A 10,000-nucleotide genomic window follows, 5' to 3' on the forward strand; every position below is an offset into this window, starting at 1 on the left:
CTTCCCTTCTCTTCTCTCCTCTTCTCTCTTCTCTTCTCCACTTTTCTCCTTTCCTCCTCCATTCCCTTTCCTTCATTTTTTCTTCTCATGTTTATCGTAGTCTCCCTCCTTCCTTTCCTCTTTTTATCCTTCCTCTATTCTAATTTGCCACGGAAAGATTCTAATACATTTTTCGACGCTACCCAAGAAATCCAAATTTTTTCCTATGCTTCAAAACCTTAAATAGTCTAAGGATATCAGTTGCCACCTTTGTCACTAGTAAACGGACCAACCAACGTTATTTCAGTAATATTTCCACTACATTCACACCAACTCTCCATTACGTATATGACAACCAGTGTTACGAGCGGGGCGTTACCGAGGGAGTGACGCACAAAAGTCTACGGAACCAGCCAGCCGCGTTTACATTACTCCCCCGCTCCATTGACGGACAAAGCGGACAGCCCAGGTGTATATCCGCCACCGGAACGGCTTATTCTACACAGCTGTATTAGTCCTGTGTTAGCGTAGAGTATAATGAACGCCGCCACTCAATATTCGTGTTATAATGACTTTTTTCTCTCCTCTGCTGTCAGTTACGCCGGTTCGCGCTTCTCTGGGACTGGTTACGTCTGACTCTGCTTTTGTCATATAATTTGCCTTCCTCTTCCTCCTCCTCTTCCCTCTTCTTCTCTGCATTTTCCTCCGTGCTATACATATGACTTTGCTGCTATCATTTAATTTTCCTTCCTCCTCCTCTCTTTCTCTTCCTTCTACTCTATGATATTTGTATTTGACTTTGCATCTGTCACATTATTTTCCTTCTTCTTCTCTCTCTCTCTCTCTCTCTCTCTCTCTCTCTCTCTCTCTCTCTCTCTCTCTCTCTCTCTCTCTCTCTCTCTCTCTCTCTCTCTCTCTCTCTCTCTCTCTCTCTCTCTCTCTCTCTCTCTCTCTCTCTCTCTCTCTCTCTCTCTCTCTCTTCTCCTCCTCTTTCCTTCATCTACTCTTTTTTCTTGTCCTCTTTATTCATTTGCCTCTCTTCCTTCTTCGCACTTTCCCTCTCTTCATCCTTTTTTTCTCTTTCAATATCTTTTTTTTTTTCCTTTTTTTTCTCTCCCTCTTTCTCCTCTTTCTCTTCCTCCTCATCTTCCTCTTTCTCCTTCTCTTCTCTTCCTCTTCACTGGGAAATGAGAGAGAGAGAGAGAGAGACAGACAGACAGACAGACAGACAGACAGACAGACAGACAGACAGACAGACAGACAGACAGAGAGAGAGAGAGAGAGAGAGAGAGAGAGAGAGAGAGAGAGAGAGAGAGAGAGAGAGAGAGAGAGAGAGATGTAATAAGCTAATTTCCACTCATTCAATATCCCTTACCTTCTAAATCATATCTACATCGCATACATTTTCTATATTCTGTGTTAATTAATCTGCTTTTTTTTCTCTTCCAGTGTGACGATGCCGTGTGGGATAATTATGGAGACTGGTGGAAGAAGAGAAGTGTGACAAATATTGAATAGAAGAGAATGTGCAAGGTGGTGGTGATGGCTGCCTCCTCCTCCTCCTCATCTTCGTCCTCGTCCTCCTCCTCCTCCTCCTCCTCCTCCTCCTTCTCCTCCAATCATCGCTGGATCTGCCTTCTCCTCCACGCTTCTGAATGGTGAGTGTTGAATGTGATATTGGTTTTCAGTATTTCCTTTTACTTGAATAATCTTTCTTATAAATTCCTATCCCTTCGTTCTTTCATTTTTTTGGTATATGTATTCTTCGGGACGGCCCGGGGATATACATAGCATATTGTGTCATATAAAAAAGATAGTAGAGAATGTTAAAATGGCTCACCCCTATGCTATCCAAATCCCTTACGCAAGAGTTAACCAGCATCTTCATTCTTTCACCCCTATCGCTGGTAAACTTTTTCCCAATACTTTATCTTTTCCTTCATTTCCTCTTTTCCTTACGTCATTTTCCTCCTCCTCTTTCCGTCCCTCCTTCCTTCCTTCCTCACTATTTTCGGGGTAATTCCTTATGCAAGAGTTAACGAGCATCTTCAATCTTTCATCCATTTCGCTGATAAACCCTGGAACAGCCTTAAGTTTCGTCAGCATTTTATCCTGCCTACGACTTCAACGTTTTCAATACAGGAATGAGGACACCTCCTTTTTGCATTCGACGGTGACCACCTCTTCAGAACGTTCTAATCGTTATCTTCGTAATACCAACGCTATAGAGAGTTCCTTGGTATCTTCTGTATCTCCCGAGCTGTCTCCTTTAGTGCCGGGAGAATCTAATCGTCGCCAGAATCCTTAACTCTTGTACTCACTCCGTTTCTGGGTCGAGGAGGAAAAGAATCGGCCCGCAGGGAGAATCTTTTACTTCGGCCAGCTGTTCCTCCTCCTCCTCCTACACTTTCTTTTTCTTTTTTTTTCTTTAATTCTCTTTCTTTTATTTTTCTTTCGCTCTTTTCTTTCTGACCAGCTGTTCTTCTTCCTCCTCAATCTTTCTTTCTCTCTTTTTTTTCCTGTTTCTTTCTTTCTTTCTGTTTTTCTTTCTGGTCAGCTTTTCCTCCTCCATTTTTTCTTCAATATCTTTTTTTTTCTTTCTCCTTTACCTCTCTTCCTTTCCTCCTTGCTCTCGTTCTCTCTCTCCCTCTCCCTCTCTCCTTCCTTCCTTCCTTCCCTTGTTTCCTTTTCTTCCTTCCTTTCTCAGTGAAGGATAGAAGGAGGAGGAGGAGGAGGAGGAAGAAGAAGAAAAGGGAAGAGTAAGAAAGTGAAACATGGATGGATGGGAGGGAAGAAGGAAGGGAGAAAGAAGACGAAGAGGAGGAGGAGTAGGAGGAGAAGAAAAAGAAGAGGAGGAGGAAAAATTAAAAACACTTAGTTGATTATATTCATATGTAATGAGGAGAGAGGGAGAGATGAAATGACGTCAAGAGGAGGAGGAGAAGAAGAAGAGGAGGAGGAAGATGGAAGGAAGGAAGGACGAACGAATAAAACAGGTTAAGTAAGGGAATAAGAAAGCGAGAAAGAGGAGGAAGGGGAGGAGGAGGAGGAGGAGGAGGAGGAGGAGGAGGGAGAGAAGAAGGTGATAATGATTTCGTGAAGGATGTTTAAGAAGAAGAAGAAGAGGAGGGGAGGGGGAGGAGGAGGAGGAGGAGGAGGAGGAAGATTCTGCAAAAGGAAGAAGAGGAGGAGGAGGAGGAGGAGGAGGAGGAGGAGGAGGGAGAGAAGAAGGTGATAATGATGGCTTGAAAGATGTGTGAGAGGCATTTGAGAAGAAAAGAAGGAGGAGAAGGAGGAGAGGAGGAAGATGCAAGAGGAAGAGGAGGAAGAGGAAGAGGAGGAGGAAGATGAGGAGTAATATTAGCTGATAACTCCACATTAGGGTCAGAGGGTGAGATGCAATAATGTTCCCTAGCGCAGAAATATTACCCCTGAGAAGCGCTATTACTACAACGCGTACGGCCGGGGTAATACTCGGGGGGCGCGTTACAGGGCTCATTGTGTTAATATTGCTTTGGGTATTCTTAAGACTGGAATATTTGATGAGACAAGAGTGATATTGAGGTCACGGGAATACGTTTGCGATATTACCTTTGAAAAAACTCATTAATATTCCTGTTTTAAGTCCGGGGTAATACTCGGGGGACGCGTTACTGGGCTCATAATGTAAATATTGCTGAGGATATTCTTAATTAATACTGTAGAAAATGAATCTTCTGTAATATTACCCTCTGAAAATCATTATAAATATTCCTCTGTTTTAGTCATGGGCAGTGTTTGATAGGGAGGAAGAAATGTGTGTGTGTGTGTGTGTGTGTGTGTGTGTGTGTGTGTGTGTGTGTGTGTGTGTGTGTGTGTGTGTGTGTGTGTGTGTGTGTGTGTGTGTGTGTGTGTGTGTGTGTGTGTGTGTGTGTGTGTGTGTGTGTGTGTGTGTGTGTGTGTGTGTGTGTGTGTGTGTGTGTGTGACAGAGGGATTATACGTACACTCCATGTATTAAATATGAATTCAGGTCACACACACACACACACACAGAGGGAGGTTGACAGGGTAATCTTGGAGACATTTCCCTCCATCTGTTCCCTCCTCGTTATCTCCTCCTCCTCCTCCTCCTCCTCCTCTGGTTGCTCTCCTTCTCCCATTTTTCATCTTTTTCTATTTATTTATTTATTTTTTCTCTCCTTGACTTTCCTCCTCCTCCTCCTCTTCTTCCTCTTCTTCTCTTCTTCTCCTTCTTTCTCCTCCTTCCTCTTGCCTCCTCGTCGTCTTCCTGTCCCTCCTCTTTGTGTTAATAATATCCTCGTCACCTCCCTCCTCCTCCTCCTCCTCCTCCTCCTCCTCCTCCTCCTCCTCTTCATTTTCGTTATCGTAAAAATCGTACTCCTCTTCGTCATTGTCCTCCCCCTTATTCCCTTCCTCCTCCTCCTCCTCCTCCTCTTCCTCTTCCTCCTTTTATATATTGTTTCGTCATTTCCAAATAGGCCTAAGGAAGGGAAGGATAGGTATGTGTGTGTGTGTGTGTGTGTGTGTGTGTGTGTGTGTGTGTGTGTGTGTGTGTTTGTTTGTTTGTGTGTGTGTTTGTGTGTGTGTGTGTGTATGTTCGTGTGTATATGTGTGTGTCTGTGTGTGTGTGTGTGTGTGTGTGTGTGTGTGTGTGTGTGTGTGTGTGTGTGTGAGTAAGGAATTTATTATCATGAATGTATCTTGAGAGAGAGAGAGAGAGAGAGAGAGACGTATCTGATGCCTGCGGTGATGTCTCCAAATGGATGAGTAAGACTTGCCATCAATTATACTGACGTCGGGAGGAGGAGGAGGAGGAGGAGGAGGAGAAGGAGGAGGAGGAGGACGACAAGAAGACAGGAAAGTAGAAAGAAGCAAGATTTGGAGAATGAGAATGAGGGAGAGAAGGAGGAAGAAGAGGAAGAGGAGGACGAAGAAGAAAGAAAATGCGCAGAAGAGGAAAATTGAAAGAAGAGGAAGATATGGAGGAGAATGAGGATAAGGAAGAGGAGGAGGAGGAAGAGGAGGACGAACGATAAAGAAAATAAGGATATGAAAAGAGGGAGGATAAGGAAGAGGAGGAAGAAGAGAGAACGAAGAGGAGGAGGAGCAGAGGAGGAAGGAGAGGTCAGGGGAGTGAAGAAAAGAAGAGAGATTAATTAGCGCATTAGGCTGTTACCGGGTCAATTGTGTGTGCCAGATTATAGCAATTGTGGTGATGGTGGTCATGGTAACTGGGTGGTGGTGGTGGAGGTGGTGGTGGTGTGTGTGTGTTCTGTGATGTCTCAATTATGGTTCTTACTCCGTCATCATCATCATCATCATTATCTTAAGCCATGCCACCATACTATTTAAATCATCTCTCACTATATTTTTTGTCCAAGCCTTTTTTTCCTATGTAATCGACAGTTTTAGGTAAGTTCATTTTCACTGTAACGGAGATTAGCACCGAGGCCTCGCGCACCTATATTGTATGCCCCCAACTATACCTTTACCATACTCTTTAAATCATCAATTTTTTTCCAAGCTTTTTTTTTCTTCCTATGTAATCGACAGTTTTAAGTAAGTCCATTTTCACTGTAACGGAGATTAGCACCGAGGCCTCGCGCACCTTTATTGTCTGCCCCCAACTATACCTTTACCATACTCTTTAAATCATCTATTTTTCTCCAAGCTTTTTTTTTCTTCCTATGTAATCGACAGTTTTAAGTAAGTCCATTTTCACTGTAACGGAGATTAGCACCGAGGCCTCGCGCACCTATATTGTATGCCCCCCAACTATACCTTTACCATATCCTTAAACATCGCCTGAGCACACATGTATTGGACAAGGCTTTCGCACGACACACAAGAATTAGACTTTTGTGACAAGCGATTTTTTTAACTTTTTTGTGTGTGTTTGTGTTCTAAAAAATATATATAGTGTCCTCTCTTCCTCCTCCTCCTCCTCCTCCTCCTCCTCCTCCTCCTCCTCCGTAATGGCGACCGGCTGATAGGTTCTGGTCGAGCCTAATTGTGGAAAGAATGTTGGTCGTGGAGGACGAGGAGGAGGAGGAGGGAGGGAAGAAGGCTGGGTGGTCTGTGTCCCAGCCTCCCCCTTCCCTCCTCCCTTCCTCCCCCTCTCTCCTCCTCTCTCCCTTTCTCCTCCTCCTCCTCCTCCTCGGCTGGCCCCTTAATTATCAGGAAGCAGTTAAACCTCCCCCCCCTCCCCCCTTTCCTCCTCTGCCCTTTTCCTCCTCCTCCTCCTCCTTCTCCTGCTTCCTTTAAAATACTTCTCGGATCAATGCGTATTGTAAGATCATGAGAGAGAGAGAGAGAGAGAGAGAGAGAGAGAGAGAGAGAGAGAGAGAGAGAGAGAGAGATTGAATAATTAACTGAAACAAAATGCATTATAAGAAACTAATAGTAATACTAACACTAATAATAATAATAATAATAATAATAATAATAATAATAATAATAATAATAATAATAATAATAATAACAATAATAGTAATAATAATAATGATAATAATAAGCGGATTAGCTCTTGTATCATTTTATCTTACTATGTTTGACCGATGATAGGGAAGGGAAGGAAGATAAGGAGGAGGAGAAGGAGGAGGAGAAGGGTGAAGGATAAGGAAGCTGAGGAGGGGAGATAAGACATCCTTTTAAGATAGGATTGTTTATTACTACTACTACTTCTGCTACTACTACTACTACTACTACTACTACTACTACTATTATCTGTTGCCTAATTTTCCATGTTTTCCAGTTTCCTTCTTTCTTTTCTTTGTCTTTTCCTAACCATACCACATCCTCTTCCTCCTCCTCCTCCTCCTCCTCCTCCTCCTCCTCCTCCTCCTGCACCTTATCCTCATCCTTTTGTATCTTTCCTTCTTTCTCTTCTTTGTCTTTCCTTAACAAAACCACATCCTTTCCCTTTCTCTCTCTTCCTCCTCCTCCTCCTCCTGCTCCTCCTCCTCCTCCTCCTAATCGCTTAATAACGCCCGGGGACGCTAATGACACACCTGGGAGGGACTAATTAGTTTCTTATGCTCTCCGTCTCACCTGTAATTATAGATCAGCTGGTGACCGAGGTAAGCCGCGTGAGGATTGCAGGGAACTCATCTCACGGGTTGTCTCTCTCCTCTCTCCTCCCTTTCTCCCTTTATCCTTCTCTAACATCCCTTTATCCTGTTTTCCTTGTCTTTCCTACTCTCTCACCCTTTCGTCTGTCCCTCCTATTCTCCCTTTTTTTAGACATGCTTATCTCCCTTATCTTACGCCTGTCACTCATTTTAATTATTTTCTTCTTTTTTATCTGTTTTGTTTTCCTTTTACCAACATCTTCTTACTCTCCCTCCCTTTCGTCTCTCTCATTTTCCCTTTCCTCCCTTTCTCCCTTTTTTTTTAGACATGCTTATCTCCCTTATCTCACGCCTATCACTCATTTTAAATCTTTTTCTAACATCCCTTTATCCTGTTTTCCTTCTCTTTCTTACTCTCCCACCCTTTCGTCTCCCTCATTTTCTCTTTCCTCCCCTTCTCCCTTTTTTAGACATGCTTATCTCCCTTATCTTACGCGTATCACTCATTTTAAGTCTTTTTCTAACATCTCTTTATCCTGTTTTCCTTCTCTTTCTTACTCTCCTACCCTTTCGTCTCCCTCATTTTCCCTTTCCTCCCCTTCTCCCTTTTTTAGACATGCTTATCTCCCTTATCTTACGCCTATCACTCATTTTAAGTCTTTTTCTAACATCTCTTTATCCTGTTTTCCTTCTCTTTCCTACTCTCCTACCCTTTTGTCTGTCCCTTCTTTTCTCTTTCCTCCCTTTCTCCCTTTTTTTTTAGACATGCTTATCTCCCTTATCTTACGCCTATCACTCATTTTAATTATTTTTTCTTTTTTATCTGTTTTGTTTTCCTTTTACCATCATGTTCTTAATGCATTTTTCCTCTTTCCATATTCTGTTTAAGTCTAATTTATCTCTCCCTTGTTTCTACCTCTTCTCCCTTGTCTGAAATAATCATCTCCCTTTCCATGTCATTATAACCTCGTTTATCTTCTCTTCGCTTCCTTCTTTCTATCTTCTTTCTCCCTTTCTTCATTGCTCTTGACCCCTCCCTCCCTCTTTATCCTCTCTCTCCTTTCTCTCCTTCCTTCTTTCTCAATAAGGGAGATAATCGAAAGGGAGACTAACGCATTTCTCATCTCCCTATCTCCCTTTTTTTGTGTAGATGGAGATAGATATATAGATAGATAGATAGATAGAGAGAGAGAGAGAGAGAGAGAGAGAGAGAGAGAGAGAGAGAGACCATTGTGTTTACTGTCCTGGTCACTGGTTAACTTTCCTTATGATTATTACCTCACCTCAACCGTTTTATGGCCGCTCTCTCTCTCTCTCTCTCTCTCTCTCTCTCTCTCTCTCTCTCTCTCTCTCTCTCTCTCTGTGTTTTGGGGGTTAAGTCGGTTTTTCTTTTCTATTTACTTGTTTTTTTTCTGTACTATAATTTTTTTCATTATTATTATTTTTAATTTTTATGTATTATTTTATTTATTTATTTTTTTTATTATTGTTTCTTGTACTATTTTTTCTTCCCTCTTCCTCCTCCTCCTCCTCCTTGAACTACTACTACTACTACTACTACTACTATTACTACTGCTACAATAGCAACTACTATAACAACAACTACTACTACTACTACTACTACTACTACTACTACTACTACTACTACTACTACTACTACTACTACTACTACTACTACTACTACTACTACTACTACGACTACTACTACTACTACTACCACTACTACTACTACTACTACTACTACTACTACTACTACTACTACTACTACTACTACTACAATAACAACTACTATAACAACAACAACTACTACTACTACTACTACTACTACTACTTCTATTACTATTATTAGCATCTCAATCCCTTTCAACCCTAAATCAACATACACACGCCCCTTCTCTCTCTCTCTCTCTCTCTCTCTCTCTCTCTCTCTTGGTATCTTTCTTTCTTCCTTCCATATTTCTCTTCTATCGTTCAATTCTCTCCCTCCCTCCTCCTCCTCCTCCTCCTCCTCCTCCTCCTCTTCCTCCTCCTCCTCCTCCTCCTCTCCTCCTCTTCTGTCTCTTGCTCCACTTCTATTTCCTCCTCCCCTTTACCCTGCCCTTCATTTCTGGTCCTCCTCCTCCTCCTCCTCCTCCTCCACTCATCTCCACCAGACCTCCCACCTGCCCGCGGCCTACCTCACCTCATCTCCCACAACCATCACCATTTCCTCCTCCTCCTCCTCCTCCCCCTCCTCCTCCTCGTCCTCCTCCTCCTCCTCCTCCTCTTCCTCCTCCTCTTCCTTACCGTAGTCTATAATAACCTTCGCCGCCATGGTAGTTGCGGTATCTTCTGTAACTTCCTCCTCCTCCTCCTCCTCCTCCTCCTCCTGTTCTGTATCTATACATGGAGGAGGAGGAGGAGGAGGAGAAATATTGGGAGGAGTAGGAGGAGTGGTTGATGAAGAGAAGGGGAAACAAGGTAAATTTAGAAGAGGAGGAAGAGGAGGAGGAAGAGAAGGAGGAGGACAGTGGAGGAAGAGAGATAAGATAAGAGGGAGGAGGAAGGGAGATAAGAGGAGGAAGAGGGAGGAGAAAGGGAGAGAAACACGAGGATAGAAGTAACAGGGAGGAGGGATAGGGATTAGAGAAGAGGAGGGAAAGAAGAGGAGAAGGGAGAGAACGAGAAAAAGGATGAGGAGGAAGAGGAGGGGAGAAAGAGAGACCGAGAGAAAGAAGAGAAAGAGAAGAAAAGAAAAGAGAAAGATGAATTTAGAACACAAGAAAAAGAAGGAAAAGGAGGAAAAAGAAGAAAAAGAACAAGAACAAAAAGGAAACTATCACCAAGAAGAAGAAGAAAAAGAAGAGGAAGAAGAAGAAGACCACAACCATCATCACCACCACAACCACTATCATCACTATCACCACCACCACCACCACCAACGAACCAGTACCAGAAGGAGAAGAAGAAG

At 43.0% G+C, this 10,000-nt stretch overlaps 1 long non-coding RNA gene across 2 annotated transcripts in view; it reads left to right on the top strand.

Annotated features, from left to right (window-relative positions):
• The window catches only part of LOC126996830 (uncharacterized), a 141,776-nt gene that overhangs the window by 109,612 nt on the left and 22,164 nt on the right, over nt 1-10,000 (top strand). For both annotated transcript variants that reach the window (XR_007751634.1, XR_007751633.1), the window contains one exon: nt 1,429-1,637. This is a non-coding gene — a long non-coding RNA (uncharacterized LOC126996830). The remainder of the gene's footprint in view (nt 1-1,428; nt 1,638-10,000) is intronic.

Source organism: Eriocheir sinensis, chromosome 11 (genome assembly GCF_024679095.1).
Source record: "Eriocheir sinensis breed Jianghai 21 chromosome 11, ASM2467909v1, whole genome shotgun sequence".
Lineage (NCBI taxonomy): Eukaryota > Metazoa > Arthropoda > Malacostraca > Decapoda > Varunidae > Eriocheir > Eriocheir sinensis.